We start from the raw sequence: 18,814 nt of genomic DNA, 5'->3' as shown, positions 1-18,814 counted from the left end.
GCCTCCCCAGTTTACAAGCGAGGCTCAGAGAGGCAACCACAGAGCCCCAGGGTCACACGGTGTGGGAGGCAGCTATAGGGTTTGCACTTCCCACCTGCCTCCCCTAGGTTGTGTTTGCTCAAGCTAACTGTGAGCAAACAAGAAGAAAGCCAGGCACACAGGAAGGGGGCGGTTATGTGACCCTGGATCCTCTGCCTTCTGCCCATGAGGCCCTATGGGGGGGGGGGAGAATGGAGCCCCACGGGTATCCAGCTTCAGAAGCCTCCCCCTGCTGCTCCTGCCCTGTGAGTCAGGAAATTTAAAAAGTCAAGAGATGAGCTGCAGGACACCTGGCCTGAAGGGTGCCATCTGGCATCGCTCCCCCCACCCACCCCCTTTATGCAGGAGGTGCTGGGTGCCCACCCACAGGGAGAAGCCTGGATGCTTCATTCAGGGAGGCTTGGCTCCCCCCCTGGACCATGCTGTGATGCTCATCTCTGTCCTCCCCCTGCCTCCTAGCAGAGCTGGGCTGGGCATCAGTGAAATCAGAAGGGCTTGCTCCTAAGGGGTCAGCTGGGCATCCTGGATCCTACTCTTGACCTTCAAGTGCCCCCTGGCCCCCTCAGAGCTGGGAAATGCAGCTCAGGTTCCCCTGCTGGGGCTAGAGTAGGGGACCCAGGGGTAGGGTGGGGAATCCTGCGAAGCTAACCTGCCCCTTGGGAGACTCCTTCCTGCTCCCAGGCCCTCAGGGTCCCCCTGGTAAAATAGGCTAAGAGCTGGCATCCTGGGGGAGCCCAGTCCTGCAGGGGCTCAGCGGGTCGGCACCCCGCGCCCGCAGCCTGTGACCGCAGCGCCCCCTTCCCGCGGGCGCCTCTGGCCACCACCCCTCGGGTGCGTCCCTTGCTCTCTGCCTCCCCCTGCAGGTCACTTGGGGAAGGGCAGCTCGAGCGAAAGCCCCCCCAAGACCAGAACCAAGTTTCCAGATTTGGGCCCTCCTGGGTGCCCAGCTGGGCTCTTTCACCTCCTAACGGAACCTTAAGGGTGCCCCTGACCCCCTCAAAACTTAACCCAATGCTTTGTCTTTTTGTTCAACGCGTATAACGTATTTCTTATGTCTTTATGTTTGGTTGAGGCATAAAACCCTTACGGAAAAAAAGCGAATGCACATCTGGAGGCATAGAGGGGCGAGCCGGACAAGGAAAACACACTCGTGAACTATCCGGGGCAAGAACTGGAACACTGTCGGCCTCCCAGACCCCACCCTTCTCAGCCTCCATCACTGCTCCCTTTCTTTCTCCGCCCCAAATGTAGCCACCAGCCTAAATTCCAACACCGCAGTCCATGCCTATTAATATTTACACCCTCCTCGTGGGATTGTGATGAGGGAGGATCAGATGCGGGTCATGTGCACCCGCTGAGCACGTAAGAAGGGGCCCTATGCGAGGCTCTGGTATCCTTGTCTCGTCCACACTCCCAGCTCCTGGGCAGTGGCACACTCCTTTCCTGGGAGCTGTATTTGTAGCCCATGCTGAGGGCAGGAGGATGACCTGCTAAATGACTGGTGACCAGAACACCTCTGCCTCTCTGTGCTAACATCTGCCCAGGAAATAATTACCCCTGAGCCTTCTCCATTCTGCATCCTTGATACTGTCATTTCCATCCACCCACCCCTGGGTCCCTGCCCTGCTAGCCCCTCTATCTCGAATTAGCGCCTTGTCCTTCAAATGGCCCATGTCTCATCTCCAGTCTACCCCCCAAACTGCAGCCAGGGTTCTTTTCTAGAACACAGATCTCATGAGTCACTCCACCCTGCTTTACAACACTCCATGGCTCCCTAGCACCCTCAGCGTAAAGTCACTCCCTGCCCAGCATTCAAAATATTTTACCTTAAAAAAAAACTTTTTTTTACCTTACATCTGGTAGAATGGCTACTATAAAAAGGGGGTGGGGGAGAGAGTGAGACACAACAAGTGTGGATGAGGATGTGCAGAAAAGGGGACCCTAGTACACAGTTGGTAGAAATGCAAACTGGAGCCACTGTTGTGGAAAATACTATGGAGGTTACTTCAAAAATTAAAAATCGAATTACCATATAATCCAGCAATCCTACTTCTAGATACTTATCCCAAAGAAAAAAAATCCCTACCTTGAAAAGATATCTGTACCCCCATGTTCACCGCAGCATTTTATTCCAATAGCCAACACATGGAAACAACCTGTGTCCAAGAGCAGATGAATGGATAAAGAAAATTTTATATATATATATTTTTAAATACTATATATAGTATATAGTATTAAATGCCATATATATTTAATATATATATATATATATATAAATACTATTCCACTCTAAAAAAAAAAAAAGAAGAGGAAGAAGAAGAAAACCCTGCCTTTTGTGACGACATGGAGGGTGCCTGAGGGCATTATGCTCAGTGAGATAAGTCAGAGAAAGACAAATGTTGTATGACCTCACTTATATGTGGAATCTAAAAAAGCTGAACTCGTAGATGCAGAGAACAGGTCGGTGGTTGCCAGAAGCTGGGGTGCGGGTAGGGAGCGAAATGGGTGAAGGTGGTCAACAGGTACAGACTTCCAGTTTTAAGTCATTCCCAGGAATCTGATGCACAGCACGGTGACTCTAGTTAACAATACTGTATCCTATATTTTAAAGTTGCTAAGAGAGTAGATCTTAAGAGTTCTCATCTCGGGGCACCTGGGTGGCTCAGTTAGGTAAGTGCCCGATTCTTGATTTCAGCTCAGGTCGTGGGATCAAGCCCCACTTCAGGCTCTGTGCTGAGTGTGGATCCTGCTTAGGATTCTCTCTCTCTCTCTCTCTCCCTCTGCCCCTACCCCAACCCACCCCCATACGTTCACCACTCTTTCTCTCTCTATGTCCCCAAAATAAAGAGTTCTCAAGAAAACAAATTATAACTATGTGTGTGGTAATGGAAATTAACTAGACTTGCTGTAATGATCATTTTATAATGATCAAATCATTGTAATCACCCATGATATGGGCGTATCAAATCATTATGTCGTACACCTACCCTCTCACCCTATGCGATTCTTACATCTGGGCCCTTGCACGTGCTGCCCCCGCTGCCTGGAAGACCTCACCTTTACCTCTGTCCACTACTTGCCTTTTGGGATTCAGCTCAAATGTCTCCACTGCTGAAAAGACCTCTCCTTCCTACTCTGTGTGCTGCCCAGAAAAAGAGTGGACCCCTCCTTCAACTTGTCCTTCAAGTCTTTGCCAGGCTCCACCTCCCCCAGGAAGCCATTCCTGACTACCCCCACACCCCCAGGGTCCTTCCTTTAGTCCCTGCATGCACTCGGCATGCTGAGGCTGGGATATACCAGGCTGCTTTTGGTCTCTCTGCCTTTGGGGACTGTGAGCTCTGTGAGGTCAGGGACTGTGTCTGAGGACGCAGGTGTCTCCCGCACCTTGCCAGGGCCTGGCATGGAGGAAGAAAGCCAGTTGGGGTTTGGTAGATGGACAGATGAATGAGTGAACCAATGAATGAAGGAATGATTGAGTCTGGATAAGTGAGCCAGCGTTGATGGGCATAGAAGGATTGCTGAGTACTTTGTGGGATGTGGGGAAGGCTTTTCCCTGACATGCATCCTGGCTCCTTTCACCCAATCCAAGCCTTGATTTCTAAACTTGGGATGATAGTGATACGTTTCCCAGTTGAGTGGGATCACATTATAGTTGCTTCTACCTGCCAGAGGCTCCCAGCCTGGTGGGGGAGGGAGGGAGAGGGAGAGGGAGGGAAGGAGGGAGAGAGAGAGGGAGGAAGGGAGAGAGAGAGGGAGGGAGGGAGGGAATAAGGCAAGGCTTGGAGGGACTCCAGCTCAGAGAGGCATTCACTGGGAGCTCTGATATGCGCAAGATGATGTCAGCGGGCAGAGAAGCCACGAGGGAGGGAGGGAGGGAGCGTGCTTAGCAGGGGAGGCCGCCTGAGCCAAGTTGTGGAGGTGGGAGTCAATGTCAAGGTCACTCTCTGAAAGAGAGAGCATCTGAGAGGCTGAGAGATACCCGGATACACACACACACACACACACACACACACACACACACACAGCGCGAGACCTGTCTATGTGACCCAAGCATGCATTCGCATGACTATGTGTGCATGCGTGCATACATGCGTGTGTACGTGCATCTGTGTGTGTGCACGCCGTCGGACAAATGATAAGATGTTTTGAAACAGGCAAAAAGAACTTCCTGGGTGTCTTGCTTCGTTCTTGATTATCTTGGCCTGTCTCATCTTCAAGCTGTCTTACAACTCTGCTAAGTTGGAGCAAACTGATTGTAATGCAAATTAGCCTCAGTCCCAGAAACACAAACGACACAGATATACTCCGCGTATTGCCCTGGGGATATCGACCAGCTTTGCCCCTGTGTGTACATCCAGGCCAGCATTCCCGGGCGCGGACACATGCTTTGTAAAGAAGAAACAAAGAGGAGACACAGAACTCCCCTCACTTCCGCTCAGGATGATCCCAGGTGCCCAGTTCCCAGATGTTGGCAGGAAACTCACTGTCTGCAAACAGGGTCCCTCAAGAGCCTGATTTTCTTTTCTCTTTTTTTTTTTTTTTTTTTTTTTTTTTTTACAGATTTTACTTATTTACTCATGAGAGACACAGAGAGAGGGGCAGAGACACAGGCAGAGGGAGAAGCAGGCTCCTCACAGGGATCCTGATGTGGGACTCAATCCTGGGATCCCGGGGTCACGACCTGAGCCGAAGGCAGGTGCTCAGCTGCTGAGCGACCCAGAGGCCCCTATATTGCTCCTTTCACTTGGCTGCTACATCTTATTAGTTCTCTCATTAATTGATGAGTTAAATAAAATCTCTGGTGCTTGTTGAGGATTTTTACATTTGCACGAGACTCATGGGTTTGCCTTTGTCAAAAGGTGATCTTCAACTGGGCTCCTGCGCCTGCCCTCTCCGGGCCTGCCAGTCCTCTGCCCGCGTGTTCCCCACCAGCTGACCACACACAACAGCCCCCTCAGGCAGGGATGTCCAGACCCACTGAGGTCCATGGGACGTTAATCAGTGTTTTCCACCTGCCCAGCTCTGGATCGAGCTCTTTAAATGTCTGAGCTGGGGACCTCCAACGCTCCTGTGAGGCAGGTGGTCTCCTTACCCCAGCCTGGCAGGCGGGGAGACTGGGAGATGGGGAGGGTTGAGGTGGGGGTGTCAGAGAGGGTGAGAACGTCAGCTAGAGAGGAAGTGGTGAGGCCAAGCTTTGAAGCCCAGCAGCCTGACACCGGTGCATGTGGTTTCCTCCATTTCTACAAGTAAGAGTCTCACCTGAATCAGGCTTGTGAGGGACCCTGTTTGCACACAGTGATTTTCCTGCCAACATCTGGGAACTGGGCACCTGGGATCATCCTGAGTGGGAGTGAGGGGAGCTCTGTGTCTCCCCTCCAGCCACACTTCCCCCTCAGACTCAGTCCCATAGCCTGGGTCAGGGCATCCTACTTGACCACAAGTGGTCAGCCAGGAGTGGGCACTGGTCCCCCTGCCCCCACCTGCTTCCTGCCTGGAGATATAGGCAGTCTTTTCTTCCTTCCTTCCTTCCTTCCTTCCTTCCTTCCTTCCTTCCTTTCTTTTTTTCTTTTTTTTTTTCTTTTTTTTTTTTTTTTGAGAGGGAGAGCGAATTCTAAATAGGCTCCAGGCCCAGCGCGGAGCCCAACACGGGGCTCGATCTTCAAGACCCTGACATCATAACTTGAGCCGAAATTAAAAGTCGGATGCTTGGGCAGCCCCGGGAGGCTCAGCGGTTTAGCACTGCCTTCAGCCCAGGGCCTGATCCTGAAGACCCGGGATCGAGTCCCATGTCAGGCTCCCTGCATAGAGCCTGCTTCTCCCTCTGCCTGTGTCTCTCCCTCTGTGTGTGTGTGTGTGTGTCTCTCATGAATAATAAATAAATAAAATCTTTAAAAAAAAGTTGGATGCTTAACTGACTGAGTCACCCTGGTGCCCCTAGGCGGCCCTTTCATGGGAGGCTGGAGGTGGGAATGTCAGGTGTACCAGGCCCACCCCTGCCCCCTTCTCCAAGAACAGTCTGGGGTCACCATGACTTCCCAGTCACCTGCCCCTGGAGCATTGCTGCTCTAGGGATGCTCCTCCACACTCAGCCTCCATTCCCCCAACCATGATCATGCTCCCCTCACCCTGCACAAGGCTAGCTCATGTGTTAAACTATGTGGTACAAAGTTAGAAAGAGCCGCCCCCTGGTGCTTCCTGTCTCAGCAAATGGCACCTCCACCCACACATGTGCACAAGCCAGAGAGCGCAGAGGCCTCCTTACCACCTCCCTCTGCTCCCCTCCCCACCCCACCCCCAATATCCAAACGCTCACAGTGGCAGAGGCTGCTTGCTGGCTGTGCCCCAACCTCCACCTGCCCTTCTCCCAAAGTGATAGAACCACCAGGGACTAGCTGGGCAAGGCCACTCAGAATTAAGACCACATTTCCCAGCCTCCTTTGTAGCAAGGTGTGTCCAAGTGATTAAATTCTGGCATATGGGGGGGATGGCACCTGGGTGGCTCATTTGGTTGAGCGTCTGACTCTTGATTTCAGCTCGAGGCATGATCTTGGGTTGTGGGATCAAGCCCCACATTGGGCTCTGCGGTAGGTGTGGAGCTTAGGATTCTCTCTCTCTCCCTCTGCCCCTCCCTCTTCCCATGCTTGCACATGTTCGCACGTGCTCTCTCTCTCTCAAAAAAAAAAAAAAATCTGGCAAATAGGATGTGAGCAAAAGTGTGCAAGTTCTTGGTTCTGCCCTTACAGGAAAGGGTAGAACTCCCTCCCTCACTGCCTTCCCTTCCCACAAGTCATAGAGCAGGACATGGAACGATGTCTTTGGACATAAGAACAAAGGCAATGGCGTAAGAATAGCAGAGCAATAAGGCAGAAGGTGCCTGGGTCCTTGAGGCCTTGGAGCAGCCAACCCAGAACCAGAACACTTATACCAGCACTGCATGTGAGAGGGAGAAGAGAAGAGAAGAGAGCTCTTCTCCTCTTTCTAAACCAGTATTTAAACCAGTGCTTTGTGTCTCTGAAGTGGCAGCTGAACCTATATTCCAACTAATAGAATCACCAAGTTCTGTGCATTTTACCTCCTAATTATTACCCATGTTTATCTACTTCTTTCAAATCTCCACCAACTTCACCCCAGACAAAGGCATGCCCTCCTCATTCCCCTCACTTTCTGAGTTCCAGCCTCATGGGCCTTCCATCAATTACCCGACTGTATCATGCTCACTCCTGCCACAGGACCTTAACACATGCTACCACCTAGAACAATTTTTTCTCCTCTCACCATCCAGCCATCTCCCACTTTTCCTTCAGATCTCAGCATGACCACCACTTCTTCCAGGAAGCCTTCAGACTGCTCTTTCTGGGGGAGAGTCCCTATTACACGCCTCCATAGCACCATGAACTCCTATGTACCACAGTTATAATTAAAAACCCCATGAGGTCCTCTAGATTTTGCTGTGAACCTAAAACTATTCCATAAAAAGAGTCTTAAGGAAAAGTTAAAAAAAAAAAAGAGAGATCAGGGAACCTGAGTGGCTCAGTCAGTTAAGTGTCCAACTCTTGATTTCAGCTCAGGTCATGATCTCGGGGTCATGGGATTGAGCCCTACATCAAGCTCTATGTTGGGCTCCATGCTGAGTGTGGAGCCTACTTGGGATTCTTTCTCTCCATCTCCCCCCACCCACTGTGCCCACGCATATGCACACACACTCTCTCTCTAAAAAAAAAAAAAATGCACTGACCAAAATATGAAATCATGTATGCACAGGTTTTTGTTGCAGCACTACTAGTAATTAGTAATAGTAACTAGTAGAACTGGAAACAATCCAAACATGCACCAAGAGGGAACTGGTTGAACAAACTGTGGACTGCCACATAGGAGTGGCACATAGGAGCTGTGAGAAGGAGCAGAGAAGCTCTCCTGATATTGCACTGGAGTGATCTCCAGGATATGCAACTCATGTGAAAAGATAAAAACAAAATCCACAGAGCAGAAACGTGTATGCAGGGTTTGCTATCTTCTGAATATGTGTGGGGTATATACACATTTTCTTTTTTCAAAAATAAACAATAAATAAACTAACAAATGAAGGAAGGAGGCAACAAGTAAAGGGAACAGGAGTGAAAGTTAGACTTCTCTGAGTGTATCTTGCTCCATAGTTCTTATTTTATAAATGTAAACACTTTACAAAAGTATAAAGCAAAGACCAAAAAAAAAAAAAAATCTCTTAAAATAAAAAAAAAAAACAAGAATGAATAAATCTGGCTGAAAGTCAACTTGGCAACCACACTAAGGATTATTGGAAGTGTCTTTAAAACAGCACTTTGATTGTACATCCCTAATGGGCTTTATCCTAAGGACCACAGAACCACAAAGAATCAGAACCGCAAGGCAAGTTTCAACTGCTCTCCATCATTTTATAGGCACTAATTATATTGGTATCATTGCTTTGAAACTATTAGCTTTAGAATATAAGATAAAGGGCAGCCTGGGTGGCTCAGGGGTTTAGTGCCGCCTTCAGCCCAAGGTGTGATCCTGGAAACCCGGGATCGAGTCCCACGTTGGGCTCCCTGCACGGAGCCTGCTTCTCCCTCTGCCTGTGTCTCTGCTTCTCTCTCTCTCTCCTCTCCGTGTTTCTCATGAATAAATAAATAAATAAATAATTTTAAAAAGATAAAGAAGATAAGAAATCATGTTAGTGTGTTAGGAACCAAGATTTCCTGTATAAGAAAAAAAAAGAGATACAAAAACAAAATCAAAGAAGTTAAATGAAACCTTGTAATCTTAAATGTGACTGAGTTCTCAGTTTCTGCAGCTTGAAGCCTAGATTCAATGATAACCCAGTGGCAGTGAGCACTCTGAATGACTAGATTATGGTCCCTAATTCCCATTGATCACCAAAAGGAACAGGACTCTTGTGAGAACAGCTGATTCCAGGTAGAAAGCATGTAAGATGATCCTGGGACGTGTTGTCACACAGAAATCAGAGAAACCATCAAAAGCTATGGAGGTGATGTTAAAAGGATGCAGGACATGGTGCTAAGGGGCTCCCATTTAGTTGTGCTGGTCATGGTTCTAAGCATGTGTTTATAAGTATTAGCTTACCCTTAGGAAAATTACTTCATCTCATTTAGTCCTTACAACAAGCCTTACGAAAGGGTTGTATGACTATGCTCATCTTACAGATGAGGAAACTAAATCCTGGGGAGATTAAGTGAGTTGCCCAAGGTCAGGCAGTGGGTGAGTGAGGATTTAAACCCAGGCCATCTGACCCTGGAGTCCATGCCCTTAGCCATCTTCTCAGCTGCCTCTTCATTAATGTTAGATGTCAGCATCAAAGTAGAAAAGGAAAATAAAGGGGCACCTGGGTGGTGCCCCTTGGTTTTGGATCAGGTCAGGATCTCAGGGTCCTGGCATCAAGCCCCGCATCAGGCTCCCTGCTCAGTGGAGTCCTGCTCCATTTGCCCCTCACCCCATTCGTGCTCTCATTCTTTCACTCTGTCTCTCTCTCAAATAAATAAATAAAATCTTGAAGAAGAAGGAGGAGGAGGAGGAGGAGAGGAAGGAGAAGAAGGAGAAGGAGGAGGAGGAGAGGAAGGAGGAGGAGAAGAAGGAAGAGAAGAAGGAGGAGGAGAAGAGGAAAGAGGAGGAGGAGAAGGAGGAGGAGTAAGAGAGGAAGGAAAGGAAGGAGAGGAAGGACAAAGGAGAGGAAGGAGAGGAGGGAGGAGAAGGAGGAGAACAAGAAGGGGAAAATAAAACAGCCAGAAGCTTGGCGGAGGCCAGTGGGGCGGGGCAGTTCAGAACCTGGGACAGCACCTCCAGTGTTTCCCCACCCCGTCCCCACCCCCATGAGTTCAGCTGTGTCATAACCAGGGGGCTCAGGCTTGGGTCAAGGAGCAGCTGGGATGTGCTTGGCCCCGTATCTTGGTCACCTGCAGGCCAAGCTGCCAGCATCCCTCCTGGCCACTCCTCACATCCTCCGGAACCTGATAGGGGCCCCTGAGGCTCTCTCCAAGACCGCCACTGAAGAGCAGGGGTCACCATGTAATTCCTCATGATGCCCAACCGAGGTGCATTCTCACTGCACAGTTGGGGAAACTGAGGCTCAGAAAGGTACTGCACTGAGGCCAGGCCCCTGGGAAGCAGCTGAGCCTGGTGTCGTTCCCCCTTGCTCACCCCTCTTTCCTGTCGTTGGCTAATCGTCTTTGGAAGGCTGAGCGTGGGTGCTGGTGGCCCATGCCGAGGAGTGAGTCACCTTCATTTTCTGTGTGTGTCACCTCCCTAGTTGCAGCTGTGAGCTGGGGCGAGGGGTCTGCGCAGATGAGCTGGAGGCAAGAAGGCTGCTTTTCCCAACAAAGAAAGGAGCCCCGCTGTGCAAAGCCCCCTGGAGGACTCCCACCCTCCTCCGCATCCATACAGCACCCAACCAAGTCTGCCTGGCCCAGACCACCCCCAGCTCTCTCTGAGAAGCTGGCAGGTTCCAGCTATGCTTTGAAGGTGGGACTGACAGCATCGTGACAAAATGCACCAATGAATAGATTTAGCCGCTGCCAATATCAACGCGCCTCTGTTTTCTACCCAGACCTAATTTTCTTTCTTTTCAGACAACCAGCAAGGTGGAAATCCCAGCCTCTCCACAAGACCTGGAGGCTGGGCCAACACGCACCCCACCCCAATCCTCGACGCCCTCCCCACTTCTGCTGGAGGCCATTAAAGAGGCAGCAAATCAATGATTACAAGCAAGTGCTCCACACTGTCTGCAATGATCAAAACGCCAGGAAATAAAGAAGAGAGAATCATGACAGCTTAAAAGGGCTTTAAGAGATCTACCAGCCAAATGCAATGTATGGACTTGGTCTCCCGATGCGAACCAACCACCCATAAAAATACATTTAGGAGACCACGGCGGGAAGATGGGATTTTAGAGGGTATTATAGAATCATTAACTCTGCGTAGGTGTGAGAATGGTCATTAAATGAAAATGTGGATATTTAAGGGTGAGTTCTTATCACTTAGAGAGAAACGGGTTCTGAAGAATTTATGGATGAAATGACCTAATGATATGATTTCCAAGAGGATAATCCAGCAGGAAGGGGGAAGGCAGGCAAGGGGATGGGAGCGGTGCTGCGGAACCAAGGTCATCCGAGGAAGCTGCACCTAAAAGGAAAAAAAAAAAAAGGAAAGAAACATAAAGGAAGTTGTATCCTTCCCAAAAGACATGCTTCACAAGCTGCAATAAATGTGCTGTGTTTGGAACTGAGCCAGCCTGGCGGTTTACCAGCACCGAGGGGAACGTGGCAGGACCTGCCCGCTGGCCCACCGGGCGGTGGTGACACCTGTTAGTTATTGTACTATTATCCTCTTTACTTTTGTGTGGATCGGGGGAGGGGTGGGAATAAGGGTTTGGGCGACACTGTGCAGTTCAAACCCCACCTCTGACACTTTGACCTTGGCAAGTCACATCTCCAGTGTGTGCCTCAGCCTCCCCATCCACCAAACAGGAGATATAACGTCAGCCTGACCCGGGTTGTTGTGAGCCACAGGAGTTAACGTTCAGAACAGAGCCCAGCACGTCACCAGTCAAGAAGAAATGTTAACTGCGATTACTGCTATTAGGAAATATCTGAGTATCTGAGCTTTCACATGGTACATTGTTTACTTCCCATCTGTCCGAACAGATCTGGACCTGGCCCCAGCCTTTGGTGGCCTCAGGACCCAAGATACCTGAGGGTTTTTTTTTTTTTTCTTTTATGACAGATACAGAGAGAGAGGCAGAGACACAGGCAGAGGGAGAAGCAGGCTCCATGCCGGGAGCCCAATGCGGGACTCGATCCCAGGACCCTGGGATCACGCCCTGAGCCAAAGGCAGGTGCTCAACCACTGGGCCACCCAGGCGCCCCAGGTTTTTGTTGTTTTTTATTTTTTTAAACAGATTGAGATGTACTTCATATGCCATGCAACTCACCCGTTTATTAAAGAGTACAGTTCCATGGATTTTAGCCTCTCCGTGGAGTTATGTATCCATCACCACAATCAATTTTAGGGTATTACTTGGGATGCCTGGGTGGCTCAGCAGTTGAGCGTCTGCCTTTGGCTCAGAGCATGATCCTGGAGTCCTGGGATCGAGTCCACATCGGACTCCCTGCATGGAGCCTGCTTCTCCTTCTGCCTGTGTCTCTGCCTCTCTCATTCTCTGTGTCTCATGAATAAATAGATAATATCTTTAAAAAAATTTTTTTTTTATTTTTTTAGAATATAACCCAAATCAGGGCACTGCTCCAAGGAAGGTAGGGTAGTGGCTCTGAGCCCTCTTATGACTTCTCTTCTGGCAGAAGGGGTGGGGTTGGAGGACCTCCACCTCCAGCAGCTTCTGTCCCCACAGAACGGCTTGCTCTCTGGCCGGACCTGCGGGGTTCCTTGGGGACACCAGGCTCGTAGACACATTGCAGGTACCGCAATCATGTGAGGTCTATCTTCAGAGAGAAGTGCCCACAGACCTCAATGTGGCTTTCTCTAGATCAATGATAACCTGCCACAATTTAATTTCCTCCCTTTCTCTCAAGAGGGAGGGAGAGAGAACCACTACCTACATTGTGGGTGTTAATACCGCTACCAGACCCATCGAGGGGCGTTCAGGGACCAGCCCCCGGAGAAGGGGCGGTGAAGGAATATTCAGACCGGCTCTGGGGTGTCCGGCTCCGCCACTGGGGAGCTGGTGATGACATTTACCATAACGGAGGAAGTGAAAGGAGGGACAGGAAAGACGCACAAGAATCTGAAACTCCTGTGTTGCAAAACTGTCCCCAAGGCTCTGACGAGATTTGGCATAGAGTGGGTCAGAGAGGACTCTGAGCTGGGTTCAAATCCTGACTCCTGGGCAGCCCCGGTGGCGCAGCGGTTTAGCGCTGCCTGCAGCCTAGGGTGGGATCCTGGAGACCCTGGATCGAGTCCCACGTCCAGCTCCCTGCATGGAGCCTGCTTCTCCCTCTGCCTGTGTCTCTGCCTCTCTCTGTGTCTCTATAAATAAATAAATAAATAAATAAATAAATAAATAAATAAATAATAAAACAAATCCTGACTCCTGCCTTCTGAGCCACGTGGCCCTGAGCAAGTCCTACCGTTTCCCCGGGGTCTCCTGATCTGTTAGATGCGCCGGTTGTGAGAGTCTGAGGGGCTCAGGCCTGGCCCGCGGTGGGAGGTCCATGCATGTGACCATCACCGTGAGCATCTGTTCCCCTCTCCTGCTCAGGTCCCGGTGAAATCCCGCTCCAGGGAGGGCCCGGAATAGGGGGGAAAGGGCAGACTCTGGAAAGACCCTGAGCAGGGCTGAAACAGGGTGAGGGGGTTTCCAGGCTGAAGGGGAAGGGAGATTCTGGTGGCTTAAAGGGGGTGGAAACCCCCCACGCCCCCAAAGTCACGGTCACCACAGCCTCCACCCTCCTCACCCCCTGGCCTCCCATTCCCACCCCCAGACTTTGCCCTGGCTGATCCCCTGCCTGGAATGCTCTTCTCTGCAGCTCTACGTCCTCAGGGGTCACACCCCGACCCTTCCCTGACGTGGCCTCCAGCCCACTCCCCACCCTATGTTCCCTGTCACATCACCCCTTCGAGCATTTATGCCTCTCTGAAATCTATCGCAACTGGTTTATTAATGTTCATGTTCCCTGCTCCTCCTCTGGAATGTCAGCTCTTCCTGTTGGTGACCAGTCCCCAGGACGTGGCTTGTGATTCCTGAAAGGGACGTTCTCAGGCCGGGCTGGGCCGAGCAGAGCAGGGCCTTCCTGAGAAGGAGCCCCAGGTCCCCAAGGAAGCCAGGGGACAGTGGTGGGCTCTCAGCCCAGAAGGCAGGCCAGGTTCCCTGCCCAGAGAGGGCCACCCAGCAGCTCCCAGGCGGGGCGGGGCTCAAAAGTCTCCTCCCAAGGGTACCTGTTTCTGGGAGGGAGAAGGGTGTTGGCTCCTGGAATGTGTCTTCTGTGGGGACAGGGTCAGCACCCGTTATGGCCCCAGGCCTGTGGCTCTGGTCCCAGGTCTCTTGTCTGGTTGATGACGGGTGGGCGGCCAGGGACTTTAGGCTTGTCACACCTTGTTCCTGGCTGACCCGGCCTCTGCTTAGGCAGGACCAGGCCTCACCCTGGGCCCTCCTATTCCTCTCTTCACAGAGCCAGTCCACACCTGGCCCCCGGGGTGGGAGAGGAGGTGACACTAGCTCTTTGCCAAAAATTCTCCAAACTCCTTGTGTCTTTCATCTCCACCTCAGTCCAAATGACTCAGGGGCTGTAGGAGCCTCCTCCCTGTTGTCCCAGCCCCTCTGATCTGTTTTCCACAAGGAAGGCTGACATAGTCAGCTTTTAAAAACTTGACTGGGGTCCCATCTTTCCAGGGATGGCAAATGCTTTAACATCCTCGCATTTCTGAGAGTAAAGTTCAGACACCCTCTCCCCTCTGCCCCCACCCTCCCACCCTGATCTCTGTGCTGTGGTGTCTCTCACACGTTCCCCTCTGCATTCTCCTTGACCACTGGGCCTTTGCACCTGTGGTTCCCTCTGCCTGGTTAGTTGTTCCTTCTCAGCTTTAGATTAGGCTTAAACATCACTTCTCCAAGGAGACTTTCTCAGACCCATGGCGGGGCCACACCCCCCTGTTACACATCCTCATGGCACCGTATTTGCCTTCAGGGACTGTATGGGGGTAATTATATAACTATTCATTTCACATCTGCCGCTCCTTAGACCTCGAGCGCCCTGGGGGTACAAACCCTCTCATCCCTGCTTCTCCCAGGACCACACCTGGTATCTTAAAGTTTGGGGGCCAGGGAGACGTGTTCATGCATTCATGCATGTGCTTGCATTGAGCACTTACTGAGAATCCACTGTTGCTGGGCTACCAAGTTGGCCCAGCCCTGATCCCAGCCCTCTGGGGCCCGGAGAGCAGAGCTCAGGGAGGGCTTCCTGGGCAGAGTCTTAGGCTGTGCGTAGGGGGTCTGAAAGGCCTGGGGAGGGTTGGAGGGACCCGCAGGTTGTGGAAATGGCCCGTGCAAAGAGCTGGAGATGGGAGATGACAGGAGCGGCTGTGGCTGTGCAAGGCTGCAATGCAGGGAGGGAGGAAGGAAACGGAGGGAACGGGGCAGCTGGAAGGCAGAGACCCCAGGAGACTTGGAGCAGAAACTCAGGGGGAAACTCAGAGGCCTGGAGCCCCGCTCCTGCCTCAGCTGCTGCTTCCCTCTGGCCTCCCAGCCTGGCAGTTCAGGGCCTGCTGGAGACCCGCTCATCAGGACAGGGCCTGGGGGGCGGGGCCCAGGGCACGGGTGGGCCCCTGTGGGCCACCAGCTCAGCTCAGCAACGAGTCTCATTTTCTTGCACACCCTAGTTGGCCAGAGTTCTTACCAAGGGCTCAGGCTGCCCCTGGACCAAGCCCAAGCTACAAACAGATGGAGAAGCTGGGGCGCCAAGAGGCGGGGGGCTCTCAGAGCTGGGATGAGGCACAGTCAGGCCTGAACCCACAGCCCACGTGGCCTGGAGCCCAGAACCATGTTCCCTGAAGGGCCCATCCCACGGAGGGCAGTCTGGTTCTGAGCAAGGCCCTCCCTGAGTGACATGGGGCTGGCCGGGGCTCACGCTGCTCCCAACAGCCTTGGCTCCCCATCTAAGTAAGCAGCTGCTCAGCTCTGCCCTGAGCACCCCATGCATACGAGGGCATCTAGCTGCCTCAGAGGCAGGCGTTCTGGTCATCCTATCAGCCCATTCCAGAATTCCAGGGATCCCCTGACAGGGCAGGTACACTGCCCGGAATCCCAGCCTTTGCAGAGGCCCTGAGGATGTCCTGATGGAGCCTATTCCCCCTGAACGGGAAGGAGCAGCTGCCGAGGGCAAAGAAGTCCTGGCACCACTTTTCCTTCTGGAAGCTTCTTCCTTGCTGGAGTGAGATCTGAGGGGGCACATCTGCATCCTTGTGCTCTAGTACCGTGTCCACAGCCTCATCCCCACGCACGGCCCCAGAACCAGCCCTGGGGGTGCTGGCCCTGGTCTCAGTTCCTGCGGGGTAACTGAGCTCTCCCTGGCAACATTCTATTCTTGTTAATATATTGCTATATTGTAATATTATTCCATATTAATGAAATATGATAATGCTATACATTAGTATTTTATTATTCTGTTCCTCTAGACAGGGAGCTCTCTCAGACCCCACCGTCTGTCTGTACTGTGATCCAGGACTTGACATTTCCCTAAAAGTTAGTGGTATTTCTTTTCCACCTGTTTATAAAAGCTGCTCATGAACTTGAATTGTTTTGGGGGAACAGCACCCACCCTGTGGGGTTGTGGGGGCCATCGGGTGAGGTGACCATCACTTGGAGCAGTCAGTGCTCAACAAATGCTGGGGTCTGTTATTCCAGCTCAGCAGCACCATGCTTTTATATGTTTCAAATTATTTTTTAAAATCAAGAAATCAAAAAAGAATAAGGCATATCTATGTGTGATGAGGGGAAGCGAGTTTTGAGATATATTTTCAGGTGAAAAAAGCAAAGCAAAGAACAGCACGTATGGAATATTACCATCTGTACTTTTAAAAATGGGGCTATCTCATTCATACAACTGAATAGCAAAAAAAAAAATCTGATTTAAAAATGGGCAGAGGATCTGAATAGACATTTTTGCAAAGAAGACATACAGATGGCCAAGTATGTGAAAGTCCTTGCCAAGCATGCATACAAGTACAAGGTGCATTAAAAGGTGCTCAGTATCCCATATCACCAGGGAAATGCAAGCCAAAACCACGATGGAGTATCACCTTACACCTGCAGAATGGCTATTACCAAAAAGACAGGACACAGGTGTTGGCGAGGATGTGGAGAAAAAAGGAATCCTCTTGCACTGTTGGTGGAATGTAAATTGGTGCAGCCACTGTGGAAAACAGTACGGAGGTTTCTCAAAAAAATTAAAATAGAACTACCATATGATCCAGCAATTCCACTTCTGAGTATAGATCCAACGGAAATGAAATCATTATCTTGAAAAGATATGGATTCATGGCAGCATTATTTCCAACAGTCAAGATGTGGAAACAAACTCAGTGTCTATTGATGGATTAATGGATAAAGAAAATGTGATGTGTATGTATACAGTGGAATAATATTCAGTCATAAAGAGGAAGAAGAAGAAGAAGAAGAAGAAGAAGAAGAAGAAGAAGAAGAAGACAACGACATAAGGAGAAAAAAGAAAGAAGAAGAAAGAAGAAAGAAAGAAAGAAAGAAAGAAAGAAAGAAAGAAAGAAGGAAAGAAAGAAAGAAAGAGGGCAGCCCCAGTGGCGCAGCGGTTTAGCGCTGCCTGCGGCCCGGGGAGTGATCCTGGAGACTTGGGATTGAGTCCCATGTCAGGTTCCCTGCATGGAGCCTGGTTCTCCCTCTGCCTGTGTCTCTGCCTCTCTCTCTCTCTGTGTCTCTATGAATAAATAAATAAAAAAATCTTAAAAAAAAATAAATGTAACAAACTTTAAAAAAGAGAGAAAGAAAGAAAGAAGAAAGAAAGAGAAAGAAAGAAAGAAAGAAAGAAAGAAAGAAAGAAAGAAAGAAAGAAAGAAGAAAGAAAGAAGAAAGAGAAAAAGAGCACCTGGGTGGCGCAGTCGGTTAAGTGTAGGTCCCTTCTCCTCCAGGAGTCTGCTTCTTCCTCTCCTTCTGCCTGCCTCTCCACCTACTTGTGCTTTCTCTCTCTCTTTCTGTCAAATAAATAAAATAAAATCCCTTTTTTCTAAGATTTTATTGTATTTATTCATGAGAGACACAGAGAGAGAGGCAGAGACAGGCAGAGGGAGAAGCAGGCTCCATGCAGGGAGCCCGATGCAGTACTCGATCCCAGGATCCTGGGATCACGCCCTGAGCCGAAGGCAGATACTCAACAACTGACCCAGCCAGGTGCTCCATAAATAAAATCGAAGAAGAAGAAGAAGAGGAAGAAGGAGGAGGAGGAGGAAGAGGAGGAGGAGGAGGAGGAGGAGGAGGAGGAGGGGAAGGAGAAGAAGAAGGAAATTCTGCTGTTTGTGACAATGTGGATGGAACTTTGAGGGCATTACGTAAGTGAAATAAGTCAGGCAGAGAAAGACAAATGCTTTGTGACCTCGCTTACACGTGCAGTCTAAAAAAGCTGAATCACAGAAACAAAGAACAGACTGGTGGCTGCCAGAAGCTGGGAGAATAAATGCGTGAAGGTGGTCAACAGGTACAAATTTCTGGTTATAAGGTAAATGAAGTCCTGGGGGTGTCACGTACAGCATGGGGACTACAGTTAATAACACTGTACCGTATATTTGAAAGTTGCTAAGAGAATAGATCTTAAAGTTCTCATCACAAGAAAAGCCAATCTGTAACTGCATGTGGCGACGGTGCAAAGGAGTCCTACTACGGTGATCACCTTGCAATACATGCAATTATCAAATTATTACGTTGCATACCTGAGATTAATATGTTCTCTGTCGGGGCACCTGGCTGGCTCAGTCACTGGAGCATGCAACTCTTGATCCCAGAGGGCTCGAGCCTCATGTTGAGTATGGAGATTACTTAATAAAACCTCTGAAAAATGTGTTATATGTCAATTATGTCTCAAAAAAAAAAAAAAAGACCAAGGGACGCAAGGATGGCCCAGTCAGTCGGGCGTCTGACTCGTGGCTTTGGCTCAGGTTGTGGTCATGGGGTTGTGGGATCGAGCCCTGGATCGGGCTCTGCACTCAGCGTGGAGCCTGCTTGAGATTCTCGCCCTCCTTCCTCTGCTCCTTGTCCCACTCGTACTCTCTC

Source organism: Canis lupus, chromosome 6 (assembly GCF_003254725.2).
Source record: "Canis lupus dingo isolate Sandy chromosome 6, ASM325472v2, whole genome shotgun sequence".
Lineage (NCBI taxonomy): Eukaryota > Metazoa > Chordata > Mammalia > Carnivora > Canidae > Canis > Canis lupus.
This window is presented reverse-complemented; position numbering follows the sequence as displayed.